The 18,420-nt window shown below is 41.3% G+C and overlaps 1 long non-coding RNA gene across 2 annotated transcripts in view; it reads right to left on the reverse strand.

The window, feature by feature from the left end:
- Window positions 1-3,824: 3,824 nt before the first annotated feature.
- The window catches only part of LOC122562535 (uncharacterized), a 95,379-nt gene continuing 80,783 nt past the window's right edge, over window positions 3,825-18,420 (reverse strand). The window contains exons 4-5 of one of the 2 annotated variants that reach the window (XR_015759006.1): window positions 6,607-7,016; window positions 3,825-3,919 (exon numbers count right to left, since the gene is read on the reverse strand). This is a non-coding gene — a long non-coding RNA (uncharacterized LOC122562535). Of the gene's footprint in view, window positions 3,920-6,214; window positions 7,017-18,420 lie in introns of those variants that run through there. The other variant, XR_006315350.2, reaches the window with a different exon arrangement.

An 18,420-nucleotide genomic window follows, 5' to 3' on the forward strand; every position in this document is an offset into this window, starting at 1 on the left:
ACTACTACCCAATACTATCCCTTCTCCCTCAGTGTAACATCTGCTGTTCAAAAAAATAAACCCCTTCCATGTTAGTTTTGCCCACCTACATTGGCAGCACTTTGACTTATACAGTACGCTGCAGTCAGGGGCCGAGAAGTACTGTATGCCCCGGGATTCAACTGCTGATCACACCAGTGACTACTACACTGCAATCGGAGGTTCTACGTGGGTTTTGATCGGTTTGCCACTGCCCGGCTCTGTCCTCAGCGGCAACTAGATGGAGGTTGCTGTCCGTTACTGACTGGAGGTTATCCAGTGACAGAAGAGTCTCCTCGGGCACGGGTCAGCCTGGCACAGGTGCAATTGCGCTGTGCACTCGGAGGAGATTGCCTCCGACAACATCAGACGCCTGGACGGGCCTGCAGGCCTGTGAACCATTCTGGCCGGCGGGAAGGCCGTGGCACAGTACACTGTTCCAATGGTTTTCCGATCGCTGGCGTGTACCTGACTGCGGGCAGTATGCCCTTACATTTTCTCGTTTGTTTTAAAAAAAAACACAAGACAAAACACACACCATCGTAGCGAATGGGCATTTACACTTGGGACTTTTTTTAGACAGCAGACGTGGCACCCGATGTAGTTTACTTTCCCCCCTTCCGGACCTCTTACGTTCGTTAATGTTTACATTGGTGTGGCCTCAGTAGAGGCCAAGGGAGGGAATGTTGGGGAGATTTCACTGGGGTGTTTAATGTAGGGCTAGGGAGGGTGACACTAGTTCTGCAACAGACACTTCTAGTTCCAGCCCTGAAATGGTTAACAACAGCCAAGCGAGCTGCTGCTGGCGACTGCATGACTACCTGGCTGGAGCTTGTAAGGGATATGCATAATGTTAATTAAATCTTGGAGCCTGTAAATACCAGCCAGTATCAATTGCCCCATCGAAACTCGGGATTAATAAAGAAACCGATCGGAATCTGTAACTGTTAGACAAGTGTGAATTGCTCTATCGGAACCTGTAATGTTAAGTGTGAATGGCTCTATTTAAGTCTAAAGTTGATAAATGTAATTGTCAATTTAGTTAAACTGAAACTATTGAAAATGGCTAGCCTGTCAGACGCATAGTAATTCCTTGAAACAATGAACTATTGAATACGGGATCGGAACCGCTCCCGGGGATGGCTGAGCCATTGTCAAGCACAGCAGGAGCTGGACAGGCACTTCGATGCGGCCAATAGGAGGACGGATCCCCAGCGCGTGCAGATGAATGGACCAATGGGGAAGGCGAACTGACCGGGGACTCCAGGCAGCGCGAAGTATAATTGTGTCAAGTTTGAACGAGAAGGGAGAACGCCTTTTCCAACGAATGCATGCTTGTAGATTCGTTGTACCAGTTAAGATTCTGTGAATAAACGGCTGTCTGCGTCTAACCATAGTTGCCAGTGTGAGTCTCTCCTTCCGAAAGAACACGCAAAGACGGGACCCCGCGGGTCCGTCTTAACAGGAGGCAGAAGAGAGGAAAGTATAGGCTCAGATATTGGTAAGAGTTTAGAGTCCATTATTAAAAGTGAAACGGCAGAGTACTTGGAAATGCATGTTAAAATAAAGTTGAGTCAAAGGGAGGTCATGCCTGACAAATCTGTTAGAATTCTTTGAGGAGATAATGAGTAAGTTAGGCAAAGTAGAGCCAGTAGACGTGATCTATTTTGATTTCCAAATGACCTTTGACAATATACCACACAGGAGGCTGCTAAATATGATAAGAGACCACGATGTTAGGTAAAGGTACTGATATGGATAGATGACTGACAGAAAAACAGAATAGGGATAAAAGGGTTTTTTTCAGCATGGCAGCCAGTAAACAGTGGAGTTCCAGAGGGGTCTCTGTTGGAACCACTGTTATTCACATTATACCTTAACAATCTGGGCAAAGGAACTGAGGGCATTGCTAATAAGTTTGCAAATGATACAAAAATAGGTGGAGGGAGAGGTATGTTGAGGAGGCGGGGAGTCTGCTAAAGGACGTGGACAGACTAGGAGAGTGGGTAAAGAATTGGCAGAAGGAATACAATGTGGGAAAATGTGAGATTATGCACTTTGGTAGGAAGAATAGTGACAAAGATATTGTCTAAACGGGGAAGGCTTCAGAAATCTGAAGCACAAAGGGACTTGGGAGTCCAAGTTTAGGACTTTCTTAAGGTGAAAATGCAGATTCAGTTGGCAGTTAGGAAGTCAACTGCAATGATAGCATTCATTTTGCAAGGTTTAGAACATAGGAGCAGCAATGTAAAGCTGAAGCTGCTTAAGGTTCTGGTCAGATTGCATTTGAAATATTGTGACCCAGCTTTGGGCAACATATCTAAGAAAACAGGCAATGGCCTTGGAGGACATTCAAAGGATGTTTACAAAAAGGGATGAATAAGCTGCCATATGAGGAGCAGTTGAGTACTTTCGGTCTGTACTAATTGGAGTTTAGAAGGATATGGAAGGATCTCTGAAATACTGAGAGGCCTGGATGAACTGGAGAGGATGTTTCCAGTCATAGGTGAGGCTACAACCCAAGGGCACAGCCTCAGAGTGAAGGGTAACTCTTTAGAACAGAAATGAGGAGGAATTTCTTCAGCCAGATGGTGGTGAATCTGAGGAACTCATTACCATAGAGGACTGTGGAGGCTGAGTTATTGAGTGTATTTAAGATGGATATAGATATGTTCTTGATTGGTCAGGGGATCAAGGGATACTGGGAGAAGACAGGAGAATAGGGTTGAGAAACATGTCAGCCATGATTGAATGATGCAGCAGACTTGATGGGCTGAACAGCCTAATTCTGTTCCTTTTTCTTACTGGCATATAGGCTGGAGTGAAAGAGTTTATAATGAACTGGGACTGGCTTGCCATCCAAGGTTTGCAAGCAAGTCAACTTGTCCTATCATTTTCAGTAATATCATGCACTTGTGCAGACTCATCCCCCTGCTCCTGTATTCCCTTCAGGGTTATACCCTTTATTTTATACTGTTCTGCCATGTTCTTCCCACCAAAATGAACCACTTCTCCACATTAAACATCATCAGCCACCTGTCTGCCCAATCTGTCAACTTGTTATGTTCCTTTGATATTTTAACCCTATCTTTCAATCAGTTTAGAATGTTTTCAAATTTCACATCGTCTGTATATTTTGAAATTTTGCCTTGTAAGCAAAGTCAAGGTCAATATTATATATCATGAAAAGTAAGGGTCTCAACATTGGTCCCTGGAGAAGACTACTACAAATCTTCCTTGAACCAGAAGAACATCTATTACAAGTACACTCTGTTTTCTCATCCCTCAGCCAATTTCATTTCCATGCTCCTAGCCCTTTTATTCAATGAACCACAACTTTGCTCACAAGTCTGTTGAACAGCACTGTAACAAATGCCTTTATAGGTCATGTACCTGACAATATGGAAAATCTGATCTGAGTTAGTTAACACTAATTCAATGGTAAGTCCAAAGAAAGAATCAAACCCCAAGACAAGCTACCAAGTCCTGGGCTAAGCTATGGAAAAACAAAAGAGAGGCTTGCTTTTATATAGTGCTTTTCATCAGTGTCAAATTTCTGACATTATACATTACAACAAATGAAGTATTTTTGAAGTATGGCCATTGTTGCAATGTGGGAAACCTGGCAGCCGTTTCATGCAGAGCAGGCTCCGACAAAGAGCAATTTGATAATGACATCTTTCAAACAACGTGGCAAATAAGTCAAGTAAAACAGGAATAAATCTACCACTCTTCTTTGAAACAGGGCTATTATTTATTTTACATTCACCTGAGAAGGCTGACAGAATTATAGCTTAATGTCTCACCTGAAAGGTGGCACTGCCAACAGTGCAGATCTCCCTCAGCACTGCAATGGAGCATCGACTCAATTTTTTTACTCAAGCCCTAGAGTGGGAGTTGCCTGAAAACAATTCAGAGATAAGTTCAACCCATTTTAGCTCCTATACCTCCATGCTCCACCTGAGGTTTTTGTTTCCAACAACTCAATCCATTCATCTGTTGAAGAAATGGAACTTCCCTAACACCAATCCAAAAAATGCTTTTTGAATTTGAAAGCATCATTTTTTCATGTGGTAATTCAAAGGATATTATATCAAAAATCAAGCTAATTTAGAATTCAAAACAATGGATTGAGTAACATTTCAGCTACATTTAGCTCTTCTGTCCTGCAACATTCAGTCCTTGGAGACTATTGCTGCAGAACAACTTGCAAATGCAAATCTTTGTCATTTTGCCGTTTTTCAATTTGCAAAACCAGAAAAAAAATCATTGTGTGTTTGGATCCTCTTTTGGGTACTTAAACACAATTGCTGGTAACAACTGAGCTAACAACCCTGGCTCAGCAAGATTACTAAACTGTCCTCTTCACCCCTTAGCTATGGTGGCATACAATTAAAGATAATTGTTTCACTTGCTTTTAAAATTCATAATAGTCCCCGACTGTTGTCTTAGTTACCAGCTCATGTCTAGTGCTTTCAAATTTTGTTGCACATCCTATTTATGAACAGAGAAAAATTCAGAACTCAACAATTTGAAGAGATTTGGGCAAAATGATTTCAGTGAACATAGGATTTGGCAGCACCTCTCTTTAGCTGTAATTCAGTACAAACATTAGCACATTTTTTGACAACTTACATAATGTCTCAGATTTGGTTGTCAAAGTAGTGGTAAGTTAAACCATGCACATTGTTCACAATATGTCCAGGAACTTATGGACTTATGGAGATTAAATGTACTGTGAAACTCTGTTTTGTGAAATAATGAGCATTTGCGTTTCACTTACAATCAAACTCTCTAAAGAAAGTATTGGATTGATGCTAAACTATGTATAAGTATCCTTTTAATAAGACAAGTTATGTTCTTACGATTAATCAATTTCTCCAGAGAACAAGTTGAACTGCTGAATCCTATTCCTACACATAGTAAATTGTTAGAGATTTTATTTTAAATTTAAATTTTAAATTATAGCTACAGTTTCTTTCTCACTCCTTTTTTTCCATCTCAAGTAAACCTTTGTTTGCCTTTCTTTAATGCTCTACCTGTAACTAATTTCACTTTCATTCATAGAGTCATAAAGCACAGAAACAAACCCTTCAGTCAAACCAGTCCATGCTGAGCATAATCACAATCTAAACTAGCCCCACCTGCCTGCGCTTGGCCCATATCCCTCCAAACATTTCTAATTCATGTACTTATCCAAATGTCTTTTAAACATTGTAACTGTACGCACATCCACCACTTCTGCTGGAAGTCCATTCCACACACAAACCATTCACTATGTAAAAAGGTTGCCCCGATGTCTTTTTAAAATCTTTCTCCTCTCACCTTAAAGATATGCCCCCTAGTCTTGAAAGCCCTTACCCAAGGGAAAAGACTCCTGCCATTCACCTTATCTAGACCTCGCTTGATTTTATAAACCTCAATAAGGTCATCCCTCAAACTCCATTGCTCCAGTTTTGTTTTTCAATTGCCCTGGATAGAACTGCCACCATTAGTCAAAATTACATTGAGGTTCTCATAGCTGCTAATTTAAATATGAGATCAACATGTCTGCAAAAGCTGACTCTGAAAATTGCATGGTTAAAATAACAATAGGTGAAAACACATCAGTACACCACTGATGTCTGAACCACTTTCCTCATTACTATCAAGTAAACAAAGCTAAGATCAGGTTTTGATTTTTTACAAAATATTCATATGCATGTTTGCTCGGGAAACCTCAATAAGTGATCCAGACTCTTACTCCATCCAACATAAAGCTTGCAATACAGCCTGATTTGGATTTACCAGGCAATATTCCTTTTATAAAGACCCTGTCACATGTTTGAAAAGCTCTCCACAGAATTAAGGACAAGATTAAGAAAAAAATTCAAAACAGTAAGTACAAACATAACTTTAAGCTTACATTCCTCTATGTTACACTGCCTAAGATTTTCATTTCGTTATAAAAGATTTCCCTCAGTACAGGCACAGAGGAAATGGTCTATATTACCAATAAATGCAGGAATTATAATGAATGAAATGGGAGGTGAGCACATTCTTTTCTCTGATCCCACTATACCATAGGTCACACATAAATTTAAAAGATGTCTTGCCAATGTCCTAAGATGACCAATTATATGCTTTACCTGTATTAGACTTGTAATGAAAGATTCATCACCATCTTTCTTTAATAAATATAGAATATTTGATTTATTATAAATGAAACCCATTTGGTGAAGATGCAGAAGTGGCTATCACACAAAATTTGTTATATGAAAATAAAAGAGCACAGACATTTCAGCCAAGGTTCAGAAAAATTGATTTCGCTTTGCAGAGATAGACTTTACAGAAAAAAAAAAGCACTTTCCTTGTCATGGTGGTTTTCTTGAAGGGAAGAAAAAAGACAAGGCATATTATGTTCCCAAGTCTTTGATCTGGTGTTCTTGCATGCATGGTCATGACATCTTGGTAGACACAGCTTTGTCAGGGAATACAATATTGTGACATTCTTCCAAAGGAACAATCAGGTTTCACACTGATAACACAACAAATGTATTTCAGAAATATGAGCCTCAAGCCGAACAGCTTGTTCTATGATAAACTTACCCCACTGTGCAAACAGAACAGCCATAAAATTCGATCACAAAAGAGGTTTTGTTCCCAGAAATGAGTTCAACCAAAACTAGCAATTATGTGGATTCCCAGAAGTATCTTGTTTTCATTGACCTATGAAAAGAAAATCCAACCATCTCCACAAAACATATAACTCATGTACTAAAAATGTTAAATATCAAATGTTTTCATAATATGATTTTAAAAAAGTACTAAGTCCAATCTATTCAATGCCTTAGCTCATAGTGGCCACGTTTGCCAAATCCATGGGGACTTGCAGATTCAGTTGATCATCTAGCAAAGCCTAATTTGATCAAGCTCATAGCCACTGCGTTTTGTATGATGTGGGGAAGTGTCTTCACAAGATCTGGAAATGAAGCCAAATGGTGAACCATATCACCATGCTGTAAATAAAAAGAAAGAGCATTAATTCTTCAGGCTATGTAAGGAGGAGTGATTCAGTTTCCCTCTTTTTATCCTTCTCTCTCTCTCCCAGCTACAACAACTACTTTATTACTTTTTAGCTTTATCACACAACAATCAAAACATATTCACAACATCAACATTAAGGAGAAAATTGCAATGTTTGCTTTAGGGAGAAAAATAATAAATATGTTATCAATAAATATAAACAAACAGGTTATAATGAATGAGACACAGAGGTATAAGGTTCATAAAGGTGAGAGTGTCTAGTACAAAAAAGGAGAGTAAAAAATACACAATTTAAAAATCCTTAGCACTCTTGTGGTGTTACATTTTAACTTGAGATCATCGTTGTTTTATTAATACCTTGTATCCCCAACAGTTGTAAAATTTCTAGCTATTTGTGTTTTCAGGGAATGAATGTTGCTCTATTTCTCCTTATTACTTATTACCAGAGGATATACAAATCAGCGAGAGACAAATGCAGAGACTTCCATCTCTATTATGCTGAAAATGCTGAAAGAAGTTGGGAATTCCTAAAGCTAGAATTTCCCCTTTTTCTAAATGGGACGCTAATTGGAGGTAGTTTGCAAATGCCGTTTCCTGACATACCTCACTATTTTAATGACCAGCTACCTCGTGTCAAGTCAAATTTTAGATTTCCTGGTATCTGAGACCTGGATTGTGGAGATTAGATTGGGTAGGAGCAGGACTATTCTCAACTCATTTAGTTTGGATAGCCAGGAGATCTGAGGTAATTCTGGGAATATAGTCCCAGGGAGATGATGTCAGGAATCTTGTGGAGTGGAGGGAGTTGGGTATTATTTGTGGACGGGTGTCAGGAATACTTTGGAACTGTTAACTATGGAGATGATTGTGCACAAAGGGCTATGTAAAAATCTCTTGGAATAGTCCACGTGCCAGGATCTGTCAAAAATTATCAAAATGTTATTATTTTATTAATTAGAATGCTTCTGTCAATGAGTTGTAATCAGCAATACAATATTTAAGCAATAGAACAATACTTTTTTCTCAAATCTGCATGGATACTCAAGGAGTCAATCTAGCAGGTGAAAGGGAAAAGAGTAGTGGATGAAAAAAGCATCAGGTTGGCAAGGGGGAATGAGGAACTCTGGGGATAGGTAGGGATCAGGGAGTTGCACAGGAGCAATGAAGGTTATGATGCATAGAAGACATTAGGTTGCATGGGTGGAGCATGGGACAAATCAGGTATGTAGTGAGGGGTGTGAGGGGTCAGGGCTAGAGGAATTTTTATGTTGCTCCCTTTTTGGGAGGTAAGATGTCCCTTTGAATCTCATCCAGAGATACTTTTGGCAGAGGTAGAGTACCCTTTAGATTGTGAAAAGGCATGCTTTTCTAAAGTAAGTAAAATCATTGCACTTGTAAAAGTTGTCAAAGAACTGTCAACACAATGGATGGAGTTAATTAAAAAAAGTGTGAGGTATTTCATAATACCTGGTCACATAAAATGATTATGGGATTTGTGCTACACAACAATTTTCCTAGATTATCATTTTCACAATAGGGTACCTATTGAGTAAACATTTTACTGGACAGCTCAAACTGCTTATAGAATGGACACGTTTGTTTACAGAGGGGATTAATTGAAGGTATTTCAATATATTCAGTGTTTAAATGAGAGTGTTCCTTTTCCCCTATATCATCAATTGACACATCACTTTCCATCAGCATGCCTCCTGAGTAAAATAAGTAAGTGAATTGGCATGGAGAGAGAAGGGCAAAGGATGTTGGCTGGGAGTATGAATTGGTACTGAGTTGGCGTAGGAATTGTAAAGGGTCATTGGGATGATTGCATGAGGAACCATGAAAGGTATGAGGAACCATGAAAGATGAATGGATTGGCATAGGGTATTGAGTTCACGATGGTCAGTTGGCATGGAGCACGGAGAATGACAGGAGTGAGGGGGGTAAGAGCAGGAGCAACATTATTTTTAAACATTGAATATTGTGCTGGATACTGACTGTCAATTCAGCCCCCACAAGATCAAAACCAGGAAGTGTGTCCAGTCATTTTGGTCTATGGGGTGGGGATTTCTTCCAAAATGGGCATTTCTAACCTGGAAATAAAAATCAAGGCCAGAGTCATTGGATTTTGCTACAAATTCATTCTCTTCACTCTCTGTTCTGCCTAAAATCTTTTGCCTGAAGTAGAGTTCATTTGTGCATGCCTGTATCTGGTTGCATTGTTTTTCAAAGTTGTATAATTTGTCAGGGGATGTTCTTCTTCTGTATATAAATTGAAAAGTGGAAATCAAACAGAATGTATAGATCAGAGATACTAGTTTCATAATTTTGAATACAAAATTAGTGCAAACTTGTTCTAGATTCGTAATAATTTCATAACATTTGACTCAAATTAGTCAGGTGATCAGATTTTAGAACCCACTATTCATGGTAATTAAGAGAGGTATCAGCACAAGTTGGAGAGCAAAGGAAGAAATCTGAAATGAAATTGGAGGAGAGAAAACAAATGTCATTCAATTGTTCTGATAAAAACTTCATTGAGGATCAAAGTAGAACTTTAGGCTAGTCTGCAGTTCTGAAATAACCACCGGCATCTTTCCCTATAAACCCTTCTCCTGTCTTTGCTTCTTTTATTGTGCTGTGTTACAACTAATTTTGTGCAAACCTAAGTGTTTCTCTTTCTTCTTTCAGTTCTGTTACTTCTATATATCTCATTTCCATCCTTCTTTGCTTCTTTTTCTTTCCCTCTAGCCTGCTGATCCACATCTCTTAGCGAGTTGAGAAGATTTGTAGCTCAGGTTCAGGTTCTGGATGTAGGTTTGCTCGCTGAGCTGGAAGGTTCGTTTTCAGACATATTGTCACCATACTAGGTAACATCATCAGTGAGCCTCCAGATGAAGCAAGGTGATCTGGCCCACTTTCTATTTATGTGTTTAGCTTTCCTTGGGTTGGTGATGTCATTTCCTTTTCTCTTTCTCAGCGGGTGGTAAATGGGATCCAAGTCAATGTGTTTGTTGATAGAGTTCCAGTTGGAATACCATGTTTCTAGGAATTCTCATACATGTCTCTGTTTGGCTTGACTGAGGATGAATCTGTTGTCCCAGTCAAAGTGGTGCCCTTCCTCATCTGTAAGTAAGGATACTAGTGAGAGTTGGTTATGTCTTTTTGTGGCTAGTTGATGTTCATGTATCCTGGTGCTAGATTTCTGCCTGTTTGTCCAATGTAGTGTTTGTTACAGTCCTTGCAAGGTATTTTGTAAATGATATTAGCTTTGCTTGTTATCTGAGCAAGGTCTTTCAAGTTCATTAGCTGCTGTTTTAGTGTGTTGGTGGGTTTGTGGGCTACCATGATGCCAAGAAGTCTACATCCATTTCTATATATCTGCATACATCTTGAGTTACTCCCAGCACTGTCATTATTAAATGCACTACCTTACAAATGTTCTCTTGTCCCCACTCAACACTGTCTCCCTTATCTCATTTGACAATGATCCATCTGCTCTGCTCCTACAGACCTCCCTTACTTCATTTTAAACAATCAACAGATGGAACCCCCGGGCTGTATTTGCTTCAGTCATCTGATTGACTTCAATGTGCATCACTAGACATAACTGACCACTGTGTTTGCAGCTTCCTGAAAAAAGAGACCTGATTCACCTGACTACTACTCCTGGTCCTACAGGTCAAACAGCTGAACACTCTCTGGACTGCAGACGGACAGATCCCCTGACCGTGAGCATCCAAAGTGGATGACTGACTGTGGAATGTACTGGGATCCCTTGATGGATAACAGCTCCCCTCCATTGACTGGACTGAGGACTGGCTCCCAGCTAGTTTCCAACATGCCCATTTGAACAAAGGACAAAGAACATTATAGCACAGGGACAGGCCTTTTGACCATCCATGCCTGTGCTGATCCAGATCCTCTATCTAAACCTGTCACCTATTTTCTCAGGATCTATAAACCTTTGCCTCCTGACAATTAATTTATCTGTCTAGTTAGATCTTAAATGACGCTATCGTTCCCACCCCTACCACCTCCGCTGGCAACGCGTTCGAGGCACCCACCACCCTCTGCATGAAGAGCTTTCGACGCATATCTCCCCTAAACATTTCCCCTCTCACTTTGAACTCGTGACCCCTAGTAATTGAGTTCTTGCTGTCCACCCTGTCTACACCTCTCATGATTTTATAGGCCTCAATCAGGACCCCCTCAACCTTCATCTTTCTAATGAAAATAATCCTAATCAACTCAACCTCTCCTCATAGCTAGCACCCTCCATGCCAGTCAATATCCTGGTGAACCTCCTCCGCACCCTTTCCAAAGCATCCACATCCTTTTGGTAATGTGGCGACCAGAACTGTGCGCAGTATTCCAAATGTAGCCAAACAACTGTAACATGATCTGCCAACACTTGTACTCAATGCCCCGTCCGATGAAGGAGAGCACGCAGTATGCTTTTTTGACCAATTTACTGACCTGCATAGCCACCTTCAGGGAACAATGGACCTGGACACCAGATCTCTCTGTACATCAATTTTCCCCAGGACTTTTCCATTTACTGTATGGTTCACTCTTGAATTGGATCTTCGAAAATGCATCACCTCGCATTTGTCTGGATTGAACTTCATCTGCCATTTCTCTGCCCAACTCTTCAATCTATCTATATTCTACTGTAATCTCTGACAGTCCCCTTCACTATCTGCTACTCCAACAATCTTAGTGTCATTTGCAAACTTGCTAATCAGACCACCTACACGTTCCTCCAAATCATTTATATCTATCACAAACAAGATTATTCCCAGCACAGATCCATGTGGAACACTACTGGTTACAGTTCTCCATTTTGAGAAACTCCCTTCCACTACTACTCTCTTTCTCCTGTTGCCCAACCAGTTCTCTATCCATCTAGTTAGAACACCCTGGACCCCATGCAACTTCACCTTCTTCATCAGCCTACGATGGGGAAACTTATCAAATGCCTTACTAAAGGCCATGTATATGATATATACATGCCTTTCCTCATCAATCAACAGTCAACAAAGAATTCTATTAAGTTTCTATGATCTTCCCTGCACAAAACCATGCTGCCTATCATTGATAAGCCCATTTTCTTCCAAATGGATATATATCCTATCCCTCAGTATCTTCTCCAGTAGCTTCCCTACCCCTGATGTTAGACTTACAGGTCTGTAATTAACTGGATTATACCTCCTACCCTTCTTAAACAAGGGGACAAATTGTGCAAACCTGCAGAGTATATGTCGTGCAGGCAGATGGCACATGTTAGATTTATGTCTCAGTGTGCCATTCACCAAGTTGTCCCCTCCACCTCCAGAATCCTATTAATAAGCAGCCCCTCTGCATATCTGCACCATATAACAATGTCAACAGAACTTTTGCTCTAGCTGGGGGAAGCACCAATGTGTCAAAGGTATGGCAAGGCAAAGCATGGATGTTGAGTGTATGAGGTAGGTGCTAAGTGAACAAATGAAAGAGAGCAAATGAGCAGCCCTGAGATTCGGCATAGTCCAATCCTTCAGCTAGGTGTCTTCCATGCTATGGAAATTATCCTTGCTGGTGCACCCTGCAATGTAAGCCTGTGCTTCCAGAATGCACTTCTAGCGTATCAGAGAGGTACCAGGATGGTTCTGAATGGTTAAAGAATGTTGGATGCCAATATCTGGGGAAAAGGATGAGGACAGGATTTTGCCGTGAGATGCTGTTTGGTGTTGAGAAACATGAATGCTCATAGAATCCCTACAGTGTGGACACAGGCCCTTTAGCCCAACAAGTCCACACCGACCGTCTGACGAATAACCCACCCAGACCTATTCCCCTACCCTATTACTCTACATTTACTCCTGACTAATGAACCTAACCTACACATCCCTGAACACTATAGACAATTTAGCATGGGCAATTCACCTAACCTGCACATCTTTGGAGTGTGGGAGGTAACCAGAGCACCCAGAGGAAACCCACAGTCGCCCGAGGGTGGGATTGAACCCAAATCCCTGGCACTGTGAGGCAACAGTGCTAACCACTGGGCCACTGTGCCGCCCCCTGGTTGGAGATAATGTGAGCTGAAGTTGACAGGTCAAGATTAGAGTGGTGCTGGAAATGCACAGCAGGTCAGCAGCATCCGACGAACAGGAAAATCGACGTTTTGGGCAGGAGCCCTTCATCAGCGCTCATTCCTGTTGAAGGGCTTTTGCCCGAAATGTCGATCTGCCTGTTCCTCGGATGCTGCCTGAACTGCTGTGCATTTCCAGCACCACTCTAATCTTGACTCTAATCTCCAGCATCTGCAGTCCTCACTTTCGCCTTCGTGAAGTTGACAGGTACCTATTCTGACTTCCACGTCAAGAATTCTTGATATTTAGCTCGGTCGGTGCATTTAGTAAGATAGCAGATCAATATTAATAAGGCAAGTTGGTCTCATAAAATACTTAAAGAACTGTGACACCTGTAATTTTGCAACTCACTGCTGTCTTATGAGAAACTCGCTTTAGGCAAAAGCAGTGACATACTCTCAAAGTTGGGATAAGCTTCACCAGATTTCCAATCCAATTCTGCCACAGGTCTCAGCATAGCCAACATTGCTCACACCCCAATAAGATTCCATCACAGTAGTTCTAATTGGGCTCTGTTTACAAATGCACTGTGCTGGGATTAAGTCGGAGTTTTCAAATGATAAATTTCTTCCAGATTGTGTTAATGTTGCAGAGTACCTGTTTGTACCTGTGTAGACTATCATTTTAGACAACTTTTCGCATTAGATGCCAATATGCATGGAACCACAGATTGCAGGGAAACATTAGCACAACATGGTACATTAAAGATTCTATTTATGTATGAAGTTTAGTGTCAAAAGAAATCTCTCTGGCTTCTGGATCTGTGATATATTATTGACGTGCAACTAAGTGATGCAAGCCAACCTCTGAAACAATGAGAATTATAACATTATTTACATATTCTTAAACATGCAATTATTAAATAAGCACATATTGAGAGAATATCTAAAATCTCAATGTTATTATCTCAATATTCTTTTCATGGTTTTCTGGTCACAAGAGACACTTTTCCATTACCTTTGAAAGCAATTTAATTTTCTGCATGAGAAATAAATAATTTGTTTAATCACATTTTTGAAAGCACAATCAGAAATGCAAGAAACTCTCATATGTTGGATTTTGATCCATTTCTGTCACAAATAGCAATTGTTGCTTGGTCAGTTGTTTACTTTAAATCTACAATCGATAGGTTTTTGTTCAGGAGAGCACAACAGCTCAAAGCCAAGTATGTGAAGTTAATTTAACTATCAGCCATAATCTACGTTATCGAAAGGCAACGGGCAAAATGGTTTTCTCTTGTTCCTACATTCGCAAAGAGTACCGTACTCATTTAACACTATCCTTTGTATCTGAAAAGCACCATAATTTTGTATATAAAGGCAAATTTAGCCTGGTGTAATAGGTATGCTGGGACCAAACAAAAGGTTTGAGTACCTGGTATTGACATTGTATTTTGCACAGAATTCTCAGCCAGACATCAATGCAAGACTATTAAATTTAAGTTACTGGAGGATTCTCATTGGAAGCTGAGGAAATCATGTATAATTAAAATATGCGAGTGAGTTATTATTAATTAAAATAGCCCAAAGAAAGCTTGCACAGGTTGCTGATTTGCATCCTTATTAAATCATCTTTCTTAATGCAGAGCTAATATGTGTACAGAGGTACTTTAACAAGCCCTAAGATTTTTGGAGAAATTTAAAAGAAATTACATGAAGATTGATTAGATTAGATTCCCTACACTGTGGAAACAGGCCCTTTGGTCCAACAAGACCACACTGACCCTCTGAAGAGTAACCTACCCAGACTCATTTCCCTACATTTACCCCTGACTATTGCACCTTACACTATGGGCAATGTAGCATGGCCAATTCACCTGGCCTGCACATCTTTTGGAATGTGGGAAGACACCAGAGCAAACCTATGCAGACACTGGGAGGATGTACAAACTCCACATAGACAGTCATCTGAGGCTGGAATCGAACCTGGCTCCTTGGCGCTGTGAGGCAGCAGTGCTAACCACTGAGCCACCATGCCGCGATTGGAATGGTCAAGAAAAGAAATTTTGAGTCAGTTCACCATCTCCAAAGAATGTGACTCAGAATCATTTAAGGCATGTTCAGAGTAGTTTGATATTAGATAAATTAGGCAGAAGGAGAATGACAGATCAGTTTTTGATCAAATGTGAAGAAAAGTTCTTCGCTATTGAGCAAAGGACTGTAGCAGTGTTCTGAACCTTAGCATAATCTCACCATTAAAAACCAGTACAGCAAAGATAAGTAAGAACATAAGAAATAAGAGCAGGAAGCAGTCACATGGTTCCTCGAGCTTGCTTCAGTAAGTACCAATGGAATAACAGTTATGTTGATAATAAGCATTGAGGCCTGTAGAAATGCTTTTGAAAGGAAATAAACAATAAAGGTTATATAAAGCAAAATACTGCAGATACTGAAATCTGAAGTAAAAACAATATAACAAATAGTGCCTGTTGAGAAAAACACAGTTAATGTTTCAGGTTGATGACACGCCTTCAGATATTTTGGAGGAGGCTCACTGATCTTAAATCTTGGAATTTAATGGTTAGGGTGATCAGCCCTTCCACTCGCTGGAGAGTTGGCGACACCCAATTTTCATCCCTTTGCAAGAGACTTGACAAAATTCCATTCTAAGCAGGAATGCTGCTATTTGCTGTCTGGTGCCTGAATCTTATTGGGCGTGTGTCCTGACAATCAAAGGCCATCAGCTCTCAGGTTCCAGCAGCACCACTGTCAACACTGCAGTTAGGACTTAGAAGAAGGATTGTCACTTGAATTCTGGAACACAGGTAAGTGGGCTGGAATCACTGCGTCCAGTCAGATGGATCCTTACAGTCTTGTAAGGAAGTTAGTTATCCTAGAGTGATAGCAGCTGCCAGATGGGAAGTGCACCCAACAACAGCTCCTCGAAAACCGCATTAGGGAATTGGAGCTGGAGTTGGATGAACTTCGGATCATTCGGGAGGCAGAGGGGGTTATTGACAGGACTTACAGAGAGGTAGTCACTCCCCAGATAAAAGAAAAAGACAGATGGGTGATAGTTAGGGGACAGAAAGGGAACTGGCAGACAGTGCAGGGATCCCCTGTGGTCATTCCCCTCAACAATAAGTATACGTTTTGGATACTGCTGGGGGGGGGGGGGGGAGATGTCTTACCGGGGGAAAGCAGTGGGGCACCTGCTACTCAGAAGGGAAGGGGGAAGAGCAGAGCAGTAGTCATTGGGGACTCGATAGTTAGGGGGACGGATAGGAGTTTCTGAGGGGACGAGAGAGACTCACGGTTGGTGTGTTGCCTCCCGGGTGCCAGGATCCATGATGTCTCTGATCATGTTTTTGGGATCCTTCAGGGGGAGGGGGAGCAGCCCCAAGTCGTGGTCCACATTGTCACGAAAGACATAGGTCGGAAGAGAGATGGGGACTTGAGGCAGAAATTCAGGGAGCTAGGATGGAAGCTTAGAGCTAGGACAAACAGAGTTGTTTTCTCTCATTTGCTGCCACGTGTTAGTGAGGTGAGGAATAGGGAGAGAAAGGAGTTGAACACGTGGCTACAGGGATTGCAGGAGGGAGGGTTTGGGTTTTTTGGATAATTGGAGCTCTTTCTGGGGTAGGTGGGACCTTTACAAGCAGTTTGGTCTTCATCTAAACCAGAGGGGTACCAATATCCTGGGTGGGAAATTCACTAAAGCTCTTAAGGTGGATTTAAACTAATACAGCAGGGAGATGGGAACCAAAATTGTAGGACAGGTACAGGAGAGGATGAGAGTGGGGAGTTCCCAAATCAAGTATCTGACACTGGCAAGCGAGAACTTGGTTTGAAGTGTGTGTACTTCCACGCAAGGAACATCCGAAATAAAGTGGGTGAACTGGCAGTGTGGGTTGGTACCTGGGACTTCGATGTGGCCATTACGGAGACATAGATATAGCAGGGACAGGAATGGCTGTTGCAGGTTCCGGGATTCAGATGTTTCAGTAAGAACAGAGAAGATGGAAAAAGAGGGGGAAGGTGTGGCATTGTTGATCAGGGACAATATTACAGTTGTAGAAAGGATGTTTGGGGATTCGTTAACTGAGGTAGTATGGGCTGAGGTTAGAAACAGGAAAGGAGAAGTCACCATGCTGGGAGTTTTCTATAGGTCTCCGAATGGTCCTAGAGATGTAGAGGAAAGGATAGCAAAGATGATTCTCGAAAGGAGTGAGAGAGGCTGGGTAGTTATCATGAGGGACTTCAACTATCCAAATATTGACTGGGATCCCTACAGTACGAGTACTATTGATGGGTCACTTTTTGTCCAGTGTGTGCAGTAGGATTTCCTGACACAGTATGTAGACAGGCCTACAAGGGACGAAGCCACATTAGATTTAGTACTGGGTAACGAGCCTGGCCAGGTGTTAGATTTGGAAGTAGGTGAGCACTTTGGAGACAGCGATCACAATTCTTTCAGGTTTACTTTAGTGATGGAAAGGGATAGGTGTACTCCACCGAGCAACAGTTACAGCTGGGGGAAGGGAAATTACGATGAAATTAGGAAACATTTAGGAAGCGTAGAATGGGGAAGGAAACTGCAGGGGATGAGCACATTAAAAATGTGGAGCTTATTCAAGGAAAAACTCCTGTGTGTCCTAGATAAGTATGTACCTGTCAGGCAGGGAGGAAGATATAGAACGCGCGAGCCGTGGTTTACTAAGGAAGTGGAATCCCTGGTCAAGAAGAAGAAGGCGGCTTATGTTAGGACAAAATGTGAAAACTCAGTTAGGGCACCTGAGGGTTACAAGGAAGTCAGGAAAGACCTAAAAAGAGAGCTCAGAAGAGGCAGGAGGAGACATGAGAAGTTGTTGGCAGATAGGATCAGGGTTAACCCTAAGGCTTTCCATAGGTATGTCACGAATAAAAGAATGAGGAGAGTTAAATTAGGGCCAATCAAGGATAATAGTGGGAAGTTGTGTGTGGAGTCAGAGGAGATAGGGGAAGCACTAAATAAATATTTTTCGACAGTGTTCACTATAGAAAATGAAAATGTTGGTGAGGAAGATAGAGATACTTGCATCTAGACTAGAAAAGATTGAGGTTCACAAGGAAGAGGTATTAGAAATACTGCAGTGTGTGAAAATAGACAAGTCCCTGGGCTGGATGGGATCTATCCTAGGATCCTCTGGGAAGCAAGGGAAGAGATTGCCGAGCCTTTGGCATTGATCTTCAAATCATCGTCTACAGGAATAGTGCCTGCGGACTGGAGAATAGCAAATGTGGTTCCCTTGTTCAAAAAGGGT

This window comes from Chiloscyllium plagiosum, unplaced genomic scaffold (assembly GCF_037043375.1).
Source record: "Chiloscyllium plagiosum isolate Xiang-an unplaced genomic scaffold, Cpla_swu_hap1 HiC_scaffold_2, whole genome shotgun sequence".
Classification (NCBI taxonomy): Eukaryota; Metazoa; Chordata; class Chondrichthyes; order Orectolobiformes; family Hemiscylliidae; genus Chiloscyllium; species Chiloscyllium plagiosum.